This window comes from Enhydra lutris, unplaced genomic scaffold (assembly GCF_002288905.1).
Source record: "Enhydra lutris kenyoni isolate GAN:26980312 unplaced genomic scaffold, ASM228890v2 scaffoldscaffold32, whole genome shotgun sequence".
Taxonomy (NCBI): Eukaryota; Metazoa; Chordata; class Mammalia; order Carnivora; family Mustelidae; genus Enhydra; species Enhydra lutris.
The window spans coordinates 20,889,254-20,904,379 of record NW_019154116.1 but is presented as its reverse complement, the minus strand read 5'-3'; the positions used below and the strand labels follow the sequence as shown (position 1 = coordinate 20,904,379).

The following is a 15,126-nucleotide window of genomic DNA, read 5'->3' as shown; positions in this document are numbered from 1 at the left end:
TCCAGGCAAAATGATCAAGTCACTTCTGAAGAAAATCAGGTCAACAACAGTTTCTTGACAAAACACAACATAAGACAACAGTGAAATAATATTTTAAGAACCACAAAGGAAAAAAAAATTTAGAATTCAGACAAACTGTCATTCAACTATCAAGAATACAAGAATAATTGAATTTTCATGAATGTAGTAATGAGTCCTTTCTGAAGAATCAATTAGAGGTAAAACTGTAGGGAAGAACAATGCTGAGCAATAAACATATTTAACTCTAGTTATTGGAATCAAAGTGGGAACAAAATGAACTGATAATATTTAAATTTTAAAAGTTCTATAAAAGTAGAAAGTAAATGTGAGAATATAAAATAACCCCATTAATGACTGTATCAGTAATGAGTAAGAAGCAAAGATTTGTAGAATCCCAAATAAATAGCAGCCTAAGGATATTATGAATTATATTACTGCAACATGATAATTTGAACAAAATCAAAATCCTCATAAATACCAGAATTAGTACCAAAGAGCCAAGAAAGGACACTATATATAGAAAGATATATTTAATACACACAGGAAAGTAACTTAAGATCTCATGAAAATATGGGACTAAGTATATCGATCATATCAATATTTATAAATGGAGTTTAAGTCTTCTGCTTTGGATTTGCTCGTTAATCAATATTTAATTTTTTTTCGATAAGATATTTAACCTAAAGGGGTAGATAAAATTATTCCAAGAAAACACAAGCAATATAAAAGTAAGGGTTGTAATATTGCTATTAGACAAGGTTTTCAAGATGTTTTTTCAATAAGGGAATGCATGGCTTTGGAGAGGATTTGGTTTAAGGATATAAAAGCCCACATCCTGCCCCAAACAGTCTGTGTATATAGGTTGGTATGGGTAAAGATGAATGAATAGCTAGATCAGATTTTGTTAAAATAAACTGATGTTTTGAATTACTGGGTAAGTCACTCTCAGAATTAAACTATGGATTTAATAGAATTCAGAACACGTAATATTATTTCATTTCACACTAATTAGTATTATTATAGAAGTGCATAATAGTTATCTTAGAAGTGTTATCTTTTTAAATAATAAACATAATAAAAAATCTATGCATATGTTAAAATTATAAAGAAGTGGGAAATTGAAGAGATTGAAAAAAATCTTAGTTTTATGGATGATACACATGTGATAATCACGGACTGGATGTATTCTGCATGATTTTTCAGATAAAATGTCACTAATTAAAAATGTTGCTAATACAGAGGAATGGGAGAATTTTTATTTACTCTTAGAGTGACAACAAAACATGGTCAAATTAGGCTTTATACTTTCTGAAAGTAATGTTCTAAGGCTTTTAGCAATGATTGAATGGTGTATGTGCACTTAGAAGATGATTATGTCATACTCAGAAGAACTCAGCACATTAAATACAATGGTGAAGAGAAGAATAGTATCCGATAATGAAGATGTTGGTGGCAGAGTGGAGATGTGTTAACCGGTGGTGATGGATAGAGCTACTGTCTGTGAAGACCGTTAGATTTTTCAGTGTGGCTATTCATGTTGCATTCTTTCAGCCACAAAATCGGCTGATCAAGGGACTGAAATGAAAGCAGATGTTTCACTAACATATCTTCAGACAATGTATGACTAATGCAGGCAAACAGAATTATATCTAGTTATGTACTATGGGAGGCTTTGACATAAATTATTTTAAAATATTTTGGTTGTGTTGCCATCATGTTTCCACAACAGGATTACACAGAAGAGCTTCAACGGAACAAAAACAAAGTGGAGATATACCTAGTTTCTGAAATCTACCCTCAGAACCACATAGTGAGTTATATTCTCTGGTTTTGCCCACTTCAGTTCTATTTAAATTTTTATTTTTCAACATAAAAAGTATGTACAGTCAGTACAATGTTACATTTAAAACACTTCAATGTTCACAATCTAAAAAACTCAGTGAGAATTCCTGTATCTACAAAATCAGTAACATTATAGAGATGATGATCTTTCTCCTGATTTCTGCTGAGAGACATATAAGAACTATCAACAAGTGTCTAGTATATTAAAAGAACCATGCGGTATGATCTCCACTAAGGAGTCAAGCAAGTAGGTAAACTGCATTATCTGTGAAATAAATTTCACAAATTTGTGAAACCACATTTTATAATTTAATCTTTTGTATTTAGTCATCACTACAGAAATAAATTGCCATTCCCGCTCTTGTATGGACTGAAATTCACTGTGCAACACAAAGTATATTTGATCATAGTTAAATATTGCTGCTTTCATTGTTTTATAATACATTGACCAGGGTTAGATATGAGGAAACAAAATGTTAATCTTGCATTCACATAAAATCATGCTCAGTTTGCTTTTATAATTAATAGGTAGTGATTATATTTGTTTATTTAATATGTTCTAAAATTATATATTATGAACTATTATTTTTGTCATCTGGAGAATATTTATTCTTTTCCATATTGGAGATAAATCAAAGGAGATATTTTCAGTTATCTCTTTCACTTGGTTTTCAATTACTTTCTTCAATTTTGAAAAGAATAAGAAAGGTTTTGGATCTTAATTTAAGATAAAAATTTGATTCTTACGCTTATTAGAACCTTGATAATTATTAAAAAGTATTTATGTGGTACCTATTATGTGCAGTATGGTGAATATAAATGTTATTCAGATACAACAATCTTTTCTAAGATTTTAAAATCTAAAGCATTTAATAAGATTCAGACATAAATATAACACAGGATTGAAAAAATATAGGTCATAAAGAGTTAAGAGTCATTATTTATTTGGAAAAGGGAGAAAATGCTTTAGCACAGGTCTTGAGAGAGCAAGAAATATTTTTTCCCAGTTGAGATAGACTCTAAAGGGCAAGTGGAATGTAGAACAAAGGAGATGAGTCAAGACTAAGGAGTATGTTTGTAGAAATAATGAAGATCTGAAAGTATAAGCATGTATTAAAAAAAGAACAACCCTTAGTTTGGACAGGTCTTGTGTTTCATTAAAGGGATTAGAGAAAGATAAGCTTGAGAAAGTTGAGTGGGGTTAGTTCAAGCAGAAAATTAAATATCAGGAAAATAAAATTGGGGTATTAAAAAAAAGACATTGGCAATTTTATTTTCTTTCGTGCTGTTTGTTTGCTTGGGAACTGAAATATCAGAGCCTAGGGGACAGACAGAAAAAAGAAATTGCACAGAACTTTATGGATATTCCAGGCAAGACACACTGAAATTATGAACTGGCAGTAGAGAGATGCCAAATAGTAATTTTGGTTATATTTTAGAATTGTCCATATATCTCCTTATGGCAATGAAAAGAAAAATATATGCTACTCTTTGTGTGAAAAGAGAAGCAAATTTTCAGCTTAGCTTGTTACTCTAATATAGATCTAAATAAACATAAGTCATACATAGACAATGTTATATTTTTGGTATTGAGTCAAGCAGGAAAAGCATTATGATTCCAAAATAATTTCCAGATATTGTGTTTTAAGAAGAACCTCATTATTCTTCTTGATTTTAGGAAAAATTAATACAAAAAGAAAATGCTACTCCTTCCAGGCCCCACCCTGACCTGATGAGGAACAATAAATTCTTGTACGGGTTAAGGCTTACCTACAGAATGAAGGTGTTAAAATGCCCTCTTGCTTTTCATCACCTCTTGAGGCATATCTCTAACTCGGTTACTTTCCATGTATCATCAGATCAAACATCAGCTATTCCTGCTCTTTTCCCAAAAGAAGTTATTCCCATTATATTCCTTACGAGTTTTATACATTTTCAGGACATGGGCACTGATAATTAAAATATCTTGCCTTAATTCTGAGGACTAAGTCAAGAGACAGTAGAATGAAGGAAACAGAAGGTACATAATATCGTAATTTTGTTCTGCAAAGCTTCCTCCTAGGATATTGTTTTAAAAGATTTTATTTATTTATTCAACAGAGAGAGACACAGTGAGAGAAGGAACACAAGCAGGGGGAGTGGGAGAGGGAGAAGTAGGCTTCTCGAAGACCAGGGAGCCCAATCCTGTGCTTCATCTCAGGACCCTGGGAGCATGACCTGAGCCCAAGGCAGACACTTAACAACTGAGCCACCCAGGCACCCCCGCCTAGAATATTTTAAAGAACCTGTGGCATGTAAATTGGTAACAATAGCCTAAGTATAGGGATGGGCCTCAACTTTCAGAAACATGGCACTCTAGCTCTATGGGAATGTCAATTACTCCCGTTTGTTACTGACCTATTTCATTTATGTTGTTCTAGAATCTTAATTTTAAGATTTCCATATTAAAAAAATTGTTTCTTTTATAGTTGTTATTTTTCACATTTTCTATAAAAACGTGTCTTTACTCAACTTTACAAATTAGTGTAATGTGCTTTAAAATGTTTATAATTTTGCTTGTCTTATTTAAATTTACTCTGTGTATACTGTAAGATGAACATCCAATCCTTTTTAAATTTTTGAACAATTTAATCTTTAATGTTTTAATCCTTAAAATTTAACATAGCTGATATTTTAAAAATTAACTAATTCAAAATCACTATTGTCATTTCTCTGAATTAAAAAGACTTGAAAAGCCTAATCACCTCCAAAGAGTTTGCATGTTTTTGTTATACAAGATTTCAATTTTATTATTCTTCACTATTATTTTAAGTATCATCTTTATATTCCTCATCTTCCTGATCATCATCATTATTTGCATAAATGTTGTGTTATTCAGTAAATGTATATTTAAGTTTGTGTACTGTTTTTCCAATGTGTTTCTTTATAATTTCTCAGATTTTACTTTTCAAATATGTTGATTCTTATTAAAATACAGAATCTCTTTGTTTAATGTTATCTTGATTTTAAAAAGTTTGGGTTGTTTGCCATATATTTTACTCTTATTATTAAAAATAATCTTAAGAATAAAACAATCTAGTTTGTCAGTATAATCTCTCAACTCTTTAAAATTATTATTCCAGTTTTAAAGATTTTGCATATACTGTTTTTGAAAAACCTTTTGTCATTTTTTTTCTTGTAGTACATTTTCCTTTTTCTCTGGCTCCTTTTATCTTTTTATTTTTTAAAGATTTTTATTTATTTGAGAGAGAGAAATAGAAACCATGAGCAGGGGCAGGGGCAGGGGCAGAGGGAGTTGTAGGCTCCCGCTGAGCAGGGAGCCCAATGTGGGGCTCAATCCCCGGACCCTGGGATCATGAACTGAGCTGAAGGTAGAGGTGTAACCAACTGAGCCACCCAGGTGCCCCTCCCTGACTTCTTTTAATAAAATCGTTTTGGCTTTGTTTTGCTGAAATTTCAGCTATAATTTGTATATAAAGTAAGTGATTTTTTTTTTTTTTTAATTTTCTGGTAGGTGTTCTTCTTTTAGCTGTGGTTTTATATCTTTTATCAGTGTGGGACATTCTCAGAATATTCCACTGACTTGCTGCTGTTTTCAGGCCTTTTAACCCATACTCTTTTTCATTTAACTGTTGTTTCATTTTTCAAGTCTTCTTATTCTCTCAATTGTATTGAGTGATCTTTTTAAATATATTGTGAATTTATAAAATTTGTATTCCTTTGTGACTAATGTGATGCTTTATTCATGAATTTATTTTTGTTTCTGCGTTCATTTTCATATACATAATTCTATTTTTTCTTTGCTTCCTCATCATTGAATATCGTTGTGTTTGCATATTTGTCAATAAAATTTGTTTACATATTTCAGTATTGGCTGGAATGAGCCTAGAATAAATATATAGCAAATTAATGCTTCTTGGGTTCTGTGTTAGTGGATCTGGGATTAGTGCAGACTAGAGATGGTAGAATCTGCAATCAGCATTTAGAAGAGAATAAAGAATAACATATGCTCCTGGTCTCTCAGATACCGTAATAATAGAGCTCTACAGACCCACAATGCAGCATGTAGCTTCATGAAGTACAAACACGAAATACAAGGATTCATCATCCAAGATGGAGTTTTCATGAAAGGATAATAAACCAAGAACAGTATATATTTGATTTATAAACTGGCTAGTTTACTGAAAGGCTTCCAATTCATCTGACAGAGCTTAGGAAGAGCTGCTGTGTCCTCCAGGCAAGAACAGCTTTCTCCAGGAGAAAACAGAAAGAATTAGTGGATGTGTAAAAGTCTAGATGGAAAGTGGATGAGTACAAAGGGCACTCCTAAGGATTTGGACATGACTGACACCAGCCAATGTATTAAGGTTAAGGAGCCAGGACTCCTTATATGTTGAGAACAACATGGTTTGTCTTAAAAAAAACAAAAAACAAAAAACATATATATATATATATATATATATATATATATATATATATACACACACACACACACACACACACGCACACGCACACACATACTGATGTTTGATTAGAGGTTGAAAAAAGGACCACTGAAAAAACTGTAATGTTTAAAGGTCTCCAAGAGATTCTCAGTGAGAGCCCTGTTCAGGCAGTTTCAGCAGTGAGAGAGAAAAAAAACATTCCCCTGCCCCAACCCCCATACCAGTTCTCTTGGTTGAAGTAGGAATTGTCTAAGAGAGGAAGGAGTCCTGGGGGGACATGAAGAAGTGACATTATCACTTTAATCTGTACTAAGAGATGCTATTTCTCCGATATCCTTACAAAATCTTAAGAGAATTTCAGTAAATTTTCAAAATTTACATATTTAGAGTGTGAAAGTCAGTCTCGGAGACTGACCAAGAGCATACTGTAGAGTATGCTCTCATAATCACAAGTTTTACTGCATCCCAGGAGAACTTTCTCTCATGACCTAAATTATAGAGTCAATGTGATAAATATAAATATTCTCCAAGTCATTAATTGATGAAAACCTAGTTTGGGCTGAGATATCAAATTGGTTTTAAAAGTATACCAAAGATTATCCTCTATTGAAATAGTATTTTAAATAGCAATTTACCAAGTAAATATAAGAATTCTACTTCTCAGAGTAAATAGGTTTCTCAAAATTCAGAATCCATATTTATCACAGCAAGGAAAAATTCTGAAGAGGAAAGCATTTATGAATGCAACATTTTTTTCCCCTCTGGGATATCTGAAAACTAGGTTGTTGACTGAAGTGACTGGCTATTTTCCTTATCAGGCAAACATAACCTTAATACTATTGGAAAGACCATCAAGAGCTTCCAGAAATCAGATTTTAGAGCCAAATGTGCTGTGCAAGTATATTATTTTCCTTTCATTTTAAGACTGTCATTCTGGAACATTCAGAAGTATTACATTCATAACCGGAGACAGAACAAACATGCAAAGCTATGGTTTTCAAATTTTGTTATGCATTTCAAACTAAATACTGTTTTGATTGCCGAAGAAAAATAAAACAGCTTGCAAACTGATACAGAATACAGAGCTGATATGGTCATTTTCTAGCATTTTTAGATATTTATGAAGTTTTTCTGAATTTTCATTTGGAAACTGGATTTCATTCCAATAAATGATCCTGTTTTAAGTACATATTTGCAACATAGTAGAGGTAAGATCCAAACACAGTTTTTCTGCCCCCAAAACTATTCTATAATCCTTCCCTAAAAATAATTTGCTTTAATAAGAAAAATAAATAAGCAGAAGAAATATTTTTAAATTTTAAAACATTATGACAAGAGCTATATTCCATTGTTAAAATAGGTACCCTTATGTTATGCAATATTTACACACAAAAGAAATTGAAATGTGAACTTTATACATTCATTTGATAATTTTGTTTTATTTTTTCCTCTGATTTTGGGGTAAGGGGTAAAAACTGAACAAAGAATGACTTAAGGGGAGTTTTTTGGTCAATTCTTCACACGTGAAAGGGAGTAATATCAAGTGTTTTGGTTTAAGAGCATTCTAGCTGGTCTTAAGGGTTAAACTTGCTTCAAGTTGATACACTCATTGCTTGCTGACCTAAGACCTTTGATCTTTAACAAAACTAATTTACTTTCTTTTAGATCTACAGACACTGTCCTTGGGGAATGAAGGATCAGAACTTTCTGAGGCCAGAGAGGCCCACAAGTCCTTTTGAAGCAGCCTCAGCTTTCCAAAGAGTCCAGCAATTTTTCAGCAAAATGTTTTTCTTTTTTAAGGTCACACAAATGACTTACTGATATCCCTCTGCACATCTGTAGACCTTGCCCTCCTTTCCAGAAAGAACAGAATACTCTTGGAGTGCCTGGGTGGCTCAGGCGGTTTAAGTGACCAACTCCTGGTTTCGGGTCAGATCCTGGTTCAGGGGTCATGAGACTGTGCCCTGTGTGGGGCTCTATGCTCCATGTGGAGTCTGCTTGAGATTCTTTCTCTCCCTCTGTCCCTCCTCTCTCTCTCTCTCAATAAATAAGTAAGTAAGTAAGTAAGTAAATAAATAAATAAATAAATAAAATCTTTAAAAAAAGAAAGAAAGAATACTCTTGCACAACTGCTGGGTACCAAGGAACGAAACCTTCTTGCATAAACTCTGAGCACTATGAGATAACTGTAGTTGGCATCATCAAGTTTCCATGTAATCCAGAAATGTCACAGACTACTGCACTCCCTTAACTGATTTAACCCCTTTAAAAATCTTTGGGTCAGATGGAAAGCTTGGAGTTGGCTTTTGGACAAGAGTCTGCCTTCTCCCCAGGTTACCAGCCTCCTCAATAAAGCTCAAATTCCTTTCCAATCAAAATTCATTTCTTGAGGACTGGCTTTTTAAGGGACAACAGCCCAACTTGGGTTTCGATAACATTGGTAAATCTGGGCTCCTACAAAAGAATTTTATATATATATAAAAGTCTGGAAAGTCCAAGATCATTTTTCTATGCACGTCTAAACTAAATATTTTCCTTAGACAAGCAGTATGTTATCCATTTACACCATCTAAAGTAATAACATTTGTAAACAAATGATAATTTTAGCTTCTGCATGTAATAGTTATAAGGTATTTTATCTTGTTCACAAAATATACCTGGCTTTTTGATGGCCTGAAGAATTCATGGCAAAAGTAAGGGATATAGAGTTGATAATTCATGAGACCGTTCTGTGATATTAATGATTTCTTTAAGATTTTATTTTTGATCAGTGGGATTATGGAAGACTTTGGCAATGTAAGGAATAACTATCAGCTGTGTGCTGCCTCAGTTCTTCAGAGTACCATCCATGTTGGCTGCCAATAGATAGTCAAGTCAAGGGATATACAAACTTAGTGTTGACCAAACTTTGCAATGTCGGGTATGTACATTGCTTGGTACAAGTGTAATATTTTGTAAAATGTTGATGTTTGTTATTGATCTCATGTACATGTTTGTATAGACACTAGTGTGTGTATAATCACTTAACGAATATCTTAGATAGGGAACACATCTACACGCAAATTGACTTTTTACCCAGAAGCCTCCAAGAATTTTTATTTTAAGACTTTTTTTATTTGTCAGAGAGAGAGAGAGAGAGAGAGAGAGCGCACAAGCAGGCAGAGTGGCTGGCAGAGGCAGAGCAAGGAGCCTGATGCTCCTCCCTGTTGAGCAAGGAGCCTGATGCGGGACTCAATCCCAGGACCCTGGGATCATGACCTGAGCTGAAGGCAGCGGCTTAACTGACTGAACCACCCAGGCATCCCAGAATTTTTATTTTAATATAATCCCACTCTGACTTATCTTTTCACCTTTATATTCCTATGTAATGATTACTGCAAAATAAAAGTGATATAAAAGATTTGTGAAAGTGACATAAAACTAATGCTTATGTTTGGATTGTGCTTTTTTATAATAACATAATTGTACTATAATCATAGAAAAGGAAACTCTGCCAAATTTTATTCTTAAATATTTTTATAGAAAAATTAATGCAAGTTACAAATAAGACAAGTGGCCATCAATCTATTCATCTCCATTTATGGCAGAAAATGATCTCAAATTTGTTGACATTTCAATATCTCAGATTGCAAGTGATTCTGGAAGCTCAAAACCAAAACAGTACATTATTTACATTCATAATTTGCTTGCTTTTGAGGAAAATGACATCTGTGCAATATCTCCCTTCCAAAACACATTAATTTCTACATAAGCTGAATTTAGAGCTGGGAAAGCTAATACAGAATACCAGTCCTATCTTGTCACATATAAAATAATAAGATTAAAAATATAAATTAATTTTCTAGTAGATACACTCTTCACAAAAAAAGCATAGAATGTTTTATACCATAAATATGTTATTTTCATAATCAAATTCCTTAAAACTTTTTTTATACTTTTTAGCTAAAAATAAAGCAATTTTGGGGGGGCGGTTAGCCTCCAACTCTTTGAGTTTTAACATAAGCAAAGACTCATGTGTACATCTCCATAATCAGAATACAGGAAAATTCCATCACGCAAAAAATCCCTCATGTAGCCAAACTCTCCGTTCACACCATGCGCCTTACAACTGATCTGTTTCCATCTTTATAGAATTGTCTTTTCCAGAAATTGTCATTTCCAGAAATGTTTTTTTCCAAAATTAAAACTGGAATTTTACAGTAACAACCCTGTGTACAGCATCATTTTACATCTGGACATTTTAAGTTCATGAGTTATTTCTACTTTTCTCCATATGTTTTTAAGTCTTTCCTTATATTCTTAATCCTAGTATTCCTATTACTTCTCATTCCTGCAACTCAAACATGAACTATATTCCTGTGTTTTGATTTTATACTTCCTAGAATAATCACACAGTGAGAAATGTTTCTCTTTTTTTCTGTCTTTATACAGTTGCTTCACACATAAGCAATATATCTTTTATTTCACAAAATGATTCTTAGTTTCCTAGAATGGAAGGTTCTGCATTTCAGAGTTTCTCAAAATGACAAGAAAGATGCAAATGGGTTGGAAAAAGAGTACTCCTGATATTATGATATGTTACTTAGTGAGGAAAGGTTTCTAGATTTGGATAAGTTATGAACATCATATTTTAATACTCATAACTTTACATATCAAAATGAATATAAATTCCTATTTCCAGATACTTAAAAATATTAAAAAGCAGTCTATTACTTTGGGCATTAAAGGATTACAAGCAAAAGATAAAGGTGGTTTTAGTACCCTAGTTCTGAGAATTTCAGATTGTTTATTTTCTGTAAGTTTACTTCAATATCAAAATGTCTGTGAATGGATTAAGTTTATGTCATCTCTGAATCTATTAATTGTTGTGTCCTGATTGCACTTGTGTGGATTGTTCTTGACACATAAGTGGTCAGTTCAGAACTCAAAGGGTCACATGCACAAACCAGAAGAGCATATTTCTTGTTCTTGGGTTAGCTCTCTGATAGTGCTGTTCTGCTCTCCACTCCGTCATCATCTGCCACCAGTGCCATATTGATTCCTGAAAGCTTTCTATATTGACTCTGCTTTCCTTCTAATTGAAGTGATGCAGTTTGGGTTCTCCTGGAGTAGATACTGAAAGGGAATTAGAATTACAAAAGGTATATTGAAAAGTAACACTTTGAGAGAAAAAAAGGAGCAGGTAGGACTGTGCAGGGCAAATAATAAGGCTGTGATTCCATCATGACAACACCTGAGCCAGCCCAATGGAAAGTTTCCAGAGCAAATACTGCCTGTTAAAGAAATCCCTTTGTTGCATAGAAATGGCTAAATTCTTTTACTACCATTACGGTCCACCATTGGCTGGGCACCTCCTTTATAAGAGCATAGCTGCTGCTCTAAAAGGTAGGTGTACCCTGAAAGTCCTAAGCACTGCAGACTTTAACACATTGTAGTTGGACAGAAGGTCTTTCTAGGATGAGACGGTGTAAGTAGTGTTTCTGTTTTTCCAAGTCTGACACAGCAAGCCAAATAAAAATAATAACAATAATAATAATAATGGGAGCACCTGGGTGGCTCAGCGGGTTAAGCCACTGCCTTCGGCTCAGGTCATGATCTCGGGGTCCTGGGATCGAGCCCCGCGTTGGGCTCTCTGCTCAGCAGAGAACCTGCTTCCTCCTCTCTCTCTGCCTGCCTCTCTGCCTGCTTGTGATCTCTCTCTGTCAAATAAATAAATAAATAAATCTTTAAAAAAAATAATAATAATAATGTCTAACTAATTTCTTTACCTCATATTAATAACTTTCTAAATTTCTTCCTTTCTATGTCTACATATAATTATAACTGATAATTCAGAATATATAAACTAAATCACAGATAAAGAATTAGTATTATTAAAATGTCCACACTATCCAAAGCAATTTACAGATTCAGTGTAATCTCTATCAAAATACCAACAGCATTTTTCACAAAAGTAGAATGATACTAAGTTTATATGGAACCCATGAATGTCCCCAAATAGCCAAAGCAATCTTGAGAGAGAACAACAAAGCTAAAGGTATTACAATTCCACACTCAAGATATACTACAGAGCTGTAGTAATCAAAACAATATGATACTGGCACGAAAATAGACATAGATCAATAGAACAGCATAGAGAGTCCAGAAATAAACCTACATTTATAAGGTAAATTAATCTATGTCCAAGGAGGCAAGAATATACAATGGGGAAAACACAGTCTCTTAAATAAGTGGTGCTGGAAAATTGAGCAGCAACATGCAAAAGAATGAAACCAGACCACATTCTAACACCATACACAAAAATAAACTAAAGGATTAAAGACCTAAATATGAGACCTGAAACCATAAAAATTTTAGAAGAGAATACAGACGGAAAATTCTCTGATATCAGCCATACCAAATTTTTCTAGATATGTTTCTTGGGGCAAGGGAAATAAAAGCAAAAACGAACTATTGGGATTATATCAAAATAAAAAGCTTTTGCACTGTGAATGAAACCATCAATAAAACAAAAGAGCAACTCACTGAACAAGAGGTGATATTTGCAAATGTTATCTCTGGTAAGGGATTAATATTCAAAATATGTAAAGAACTTATACTCAACACTGTAAAAACAAACAATCCAATTTAAAAAAACGGCAGAACGAAGTAGAGGTGCATGCCAGTTAGCTACAGGGAGGAACAGAAAGGAAGTAAGCAGCAGGCAGACTGCAGAGGCTCCTTGCTGGGGTGAGTGAAGAAACATGATCCTTCTGGGTCACTGTCCAAGAAGCAAACTGTATAGGAAGAATGTACTGGAGTTGTTGGGGGAGAATGTTTCTTGAGATTCTAAGTGAGGATTCACAGAACTTTTGTGGCATGAGAGACTCAGAGGTTTTAGTTACTTCACCTGACAGAGTTAGTCTTTGCTGAGCCAGACCTATTGTGGTGGGGTAGAAGGTGGCTCAGGTTGGGTGAGCGTAGGGTCTTCTGGTAATAGTCCATCTGAGAAGGCCAGTCTGTGTCCTTTTTCCTTGGTGACCTCAGGGATGAGCTAATGCTTTAGTGGCTTACCTTGGCTCAGTGGACAGTGTGGCTTATAGCCATAAACCAGGATCTCCACATTGTGGCACCATCAGATTCTCCAGATGATATCCCACTCTTGGAAAATGAGCCAAGGTCTTCAATGGAGTAAATTATATGCCTATTCCCAAAGATGGTCCCTTTCTTAAAGCACTACTCTTTGAAGTTAGATTGTTGGATAATGATAAGAACTTGATACAGAGTCATGATAACTGGTTCACATACAATAAAACATCTGTTATGGTCTCCTAAGAGATGGAGAACTCTGGAAAGTTATTGCTTTTCTGAAGAATAACATGATATATATTTATGTTCCACTGTTGAATAAGCTGTATCTCCTCATCCACCATTAATTAGCATTAGTGGAACTTCACAAGGCTCTTTTCTTTTAGAGGTAAAATAGATATATATTTTTTTTTTTACTTGGGACAGAAAAAAGACACTGAGCTAAATACAAAATTGAAGCAACTGCCTGATTTACTTCTACAAAATTGTCCATTGGAATTTTCTTGGATGCCAACCTACAGAACTCACTGGATAGTGCTAGTCTTGTTTCTGTGATGCATCCATGAAAGCAGCCAGCCTGGAAAGTTAGAACCTACAAAGGAAAACCACAAGTTTCTATTTCTATCACTGAAAAGGTAAAATCCATGCAATATGATAAATAGGATATAGCAGATACAAGGCAAGTCTGTGGAGCTATCATTTGCAAGTGTGATTTAGAAAGAATCATGCCAAACATTACCATCAGCTTGAGTCTCCCCAACAATGGATCTCCACTTCAGAACATTCTAGTTCATCCTTGTGTGACTTCTCTTGACCTTGGCATTCTGACTTGTAGTAGCATTGATGCAATGGATGATTCTGCACTTAGTGTACCTTACAAATTTCCATTCACTCTTCCTTTAGAGGAAGAGTGTTTTCCTTTCCTTCCTTTATGTTACTATACTTTCCAGGTCACTGTCCCTCCAATTGTGGTTTTTTTTTTTTGTTTTTTTTTTTTCGAATGAAAGAGGAAGAAGTACAAGTAAAAATAACAGTTAATTTAAAAGTCACAAAAGTGTCAAAAATAATTTTAAAATCTGTGAAGCTCATGTATCTTTTTATAATAAAGGTTCAATTACACATGTGGAATGCAAAGTTAGTTATGGCCAGCTTGAAGTATTTCAAGAGAAAAGCTTATATTGATCTGGGTTATTGGATACAAGTACCTCAAATCAATGGAAATTAGTCCTTCTGGAACTGTAACTTTTGGAGCCAAGAGTCATAAGAAGCATCCATTTGACCAGATTTGGATTGGAGGTACAGCATATTTAAAACTTCATTTTAGAAACTTAGATTATACATTCATTCACTGGTTGTTACATGGATCAGCATTTAGTTCAAGTTTCTGCATCAGAAAATCCAAAAATAAGTACATAGTGGAAACAAATTTCTTCTGATTATTACATTTGGAATTATAAAGCTCCTGCTCCAGTAACATATGGATCATTATTACTATAATTAACCCATGTTTAAATAGGATCTATATAATGGTAACATAGCTTAAATTAAATAATAGTCTTTTATTTTCAATGTGTATGCATATAACCTATGAGTGAAAAAAATGAATGATTTAATTATAAAAATACTTTGGCCTAATGTTTTTATTCTGACAGTGTGAAAGAACATTTTTTTAAAAAAAAGATTTTATTTATTCACTTGAGAGAGTGCGAGTGAGCAGGAGTGGTGGGGAGAGAAGGGGCAGAGGGAGAGG

The 15,126-nt window shown here is 33.7% G+C and overlaps 1 pseudogene; it reads left to right on the top strand.

The window, feature by feature from the left end:
• Positions 1–1,735: 1,735 nt before the first annotated feature.
• On the top strand, positions 1,736–14,873 carry LOC111153423 (annotated as a pseudogene).
• The last annotated feature ends 253 nt before the right edge of the window (positions 14,874–15,126 follow it).